The following is a 3,084-nucleotide window of genomic DNA, read 5'->3' as shown; positions in this document are numbered from 1 at the left end:
AAGGCAAGCTGGCTGGAATTTGTTGTCTTGTTTCTTTCCATTACATTTCCACCTATTTAATAAAATAAAATAGGAATCCATATCTACTCATCACTTGCTTAAGAAACTAATTTGAATCATATCAAAAGTATTTTTCAGTATCTAAAAATAACAATAGAGCAGAGTCAATTCTGTTTTGAACTATATTCAATATATCAGTTAATAAATGAGAATTATCTGATCCCTATGTTTTTAATAAATTCATTCTGAGGAGAATGAGTTACATTTTATAAGACCTTTTGTCATTCAGCAACCATTCAAAATTCTGACAGCACTAAAAAAAAAGGATATTTATACATGGTCCTTGAACTCCTGGCCATTAGAGCACCCTTGTGATCACATAATTGCAAACTGGGTGTGTTAGATAGTAGCTTCAGCTATAATGGTTTCCACCAAGGTCCTTTGTTCCGATAGGAACAGAGGTTTAATCGCATTGGTCGAAAGATCTGACAGCTCCCTATAAAACTCAACATAATTGCTACTGAGTTAATAAAGAGCTGTTGTTACTGTTAGCCTGTGTGTGCCTTTCTATTATCCGATCTAATACTGGCGACGAAGGTAGGATTGGAAGGCAACTAGGCGGACCAAAAAGAGTGTAGCAATCTAGCAAGTAATCCAGCCTGGAGCTCAGCATGGCTTCGAGCAGCCATTTTTGAGCGGCAAACTCAAAACAACCTCAGGACACAAAATGTCCATGCATGCCCCACCTACTCCATATAACCTAGTCACCGAGCATTAGGACTCGTATATGCTGATGTTTGACTGCTTCCTCGAAGCCAATGACCTCATAGGCCTTTCTGAAGGCCACAAGAAGGACATGTTCCTTGGTTACTGTGGACGGGAAGTGTTTGAGACTGCCAAAAGCCAGTCAGAACCAACACCGCTACAATTGGTTGCTTGGTCTGTGGAACAGCATATGCTGAGGACTCAGTATGCTCCCAAGCCGTCTAAGCACGTCCACTGGCACAAATTTAATATTCGGAACCAGAGGGAAGGCAAATCAATCAACGAGTACGTTGCGGCACTACGAAAGGCCGCAGCGTACTGTGAGTTCTGAGACTTTGACGAGCTTATTCTTGACCACATCATATGTGGTATGCAGGACATTAATTTACAGAGGAGGTTACTCGCCAAATCTAACCTCACTCTTCAAATTGCCTTGGACGAAGCCAAGGCATCAGAATCAGCTGTCAAGTCAACAGAAACCCTGCAACGCCAAAGCACTTTACAAGATGCGCGAAAGAACACACATGTTCATCATGAGACTGCAGAGGCGAAGAAGGCGAAGAAGATGACAGCTGCCACATGCGCAATAGCCGCACCAAGCTGGTGCGCAAATTTGAGCAGCATTTACCACCTTGCGCTAGTTCTGGAGGAGACCATGCCCGATCGGTTTGCTGTTTCCGCAACACTATCTGCCAAGCTGTGAGGAAAAGAGCACATTGCCAAAGTTTGCAGAAGCAAGCACCCCACGACGACCTGGCAGCCAAGAAGCCGAGCTAACCACCAGCAGAGGCCCAACCAAGGGACATGGCAGGAGCCACCACAGCGCTCAGAGGACGACACCAGAGTCACCTACCATACCTCAATTGGCCAAGTTCACACTAGGTGGCCAAAAAAGCTGAAGGTCACAGTCCTCACTGAGGGCTCTCCATGCAAGATGGAGATCGACATGGGGTCATCACTGATCATCATACCACAGTCTACACTCAAGCTGGCTATCCCTAGCCTGAAGAAGCAACATCTACCCTGACATCCGCTTCCGCGATTACCAGGGGAACCGAGTCCCCATTTTGGGCCAGGGCACCTTCCGGGTTCAATTCAAAAAATACAGCAGCCAGCTCCCAGTGATGGTGGTCAGTGGTGACCTGAAGAGCCTCCTGGGGCTTGACTGGTTTGAAGCCCTGGGCCTAGAAGTGACTGGTATCAACGCCTTGAAAGATGAGAGCGCTGAAGCGATTTTTTTAAGGAGTTCGAGGATGTCTTTCGGCACCGGTCTGAGTAAGTATGTGGGGACTCCAATCTCTCAACATAGCCCCAATAAGGCTAAAACCCAGGAGAGTACCTTTCGCCCGACTTCATCAGCCTTGGCTAGATTTTTTGTTGCCGGCTTGAAGAATTTCTCTTGCATCGATCAGGGACTTTACAATGTCCCTGAGGTCAGCAAGATGTATTCTTCCTGTTCACTGTCTCTTCGGGACAGTTTGATTCCGATTGGACCACTCAGCAGGCTGCAGTCTTGGAGCATCGAGACCACACGTCCATATCGTTGCGACATTGGCTCTTCCCCCCAGCATCTAGTACATTCTTTAGATCCCAGCAAACTATTCGCTAAATTGGACATGGCTCAGGCATACCAACAATTGCTTGTAGATGGTGCTATGGCGAAGGCCCAAGCCATTGTGACGCACAGGGGTGTATTCAAATGTCACCGCCTGCAATTTGGAGTTAGTATCATCCCTGGACTGTTCCAAAGCATCATGGAATGGCTTTTGCAGGGGGTTCCAGAAGTCGTCCCTTATTTTGATGACATCTTGGTATCGGCTGCAAATGGGGCGCAACTTTTCAAACGTTTACAAACTGTTTTGGCTAGAATTAGAGACAAAGGCCTCAGTCTCAAAAAAGAAAAATGCCAAATTAACAGACCAAGGGTTGAATTCTTAGGGTACCTAATCGATGGCTCTGGGACTCACCTGACCATGAAAAAAACTAAAGCAATTCAGGATGCCTTTACACCTCCCAGTCAAACCAAGCTACAGGTGTTCCTTGGGCTCCTTAATTTCTACAGCATCTTTCTTAAACAGAAAGCCACCGTTGCTGAGTCCTTACATCATCTCCTGGCGAAGAACGCAAAGTGGTTCTTGGGCAGAGCCGAGGCTGCTGCATCTGCCGCGGTAAAAACACTTCTCTCAGCAGACATGTTCCTGGTGCAGTACAGCCAGACCCTGCTACTGTTGCTGCCCTGTGATCCTTCCCTGTTTGGCGTCAGAGCCATCCTCAGCCACCGCATGCCCAATGGTACCGAGGCTCCCATAGCCTTTTACT

This window comes from Thamnophis elegans, chromosome Z (genome assembly GCF_009769535.1).
Source record: "Thamnophis elegans isolate rThaEle1 chromosome Z, rThaEle1.pri, whole genome shotgun sequence".
NCBI classification, from domain to species: domain Eukaryota; kingdom Metazoa; phylum Chordata; class Lepidosauria; order Squamata; family Colubridae; genus Thamnophis; species Thamnophis elegans.
This window is presented reverse-complemented; position numbering follows the sequence as displayed.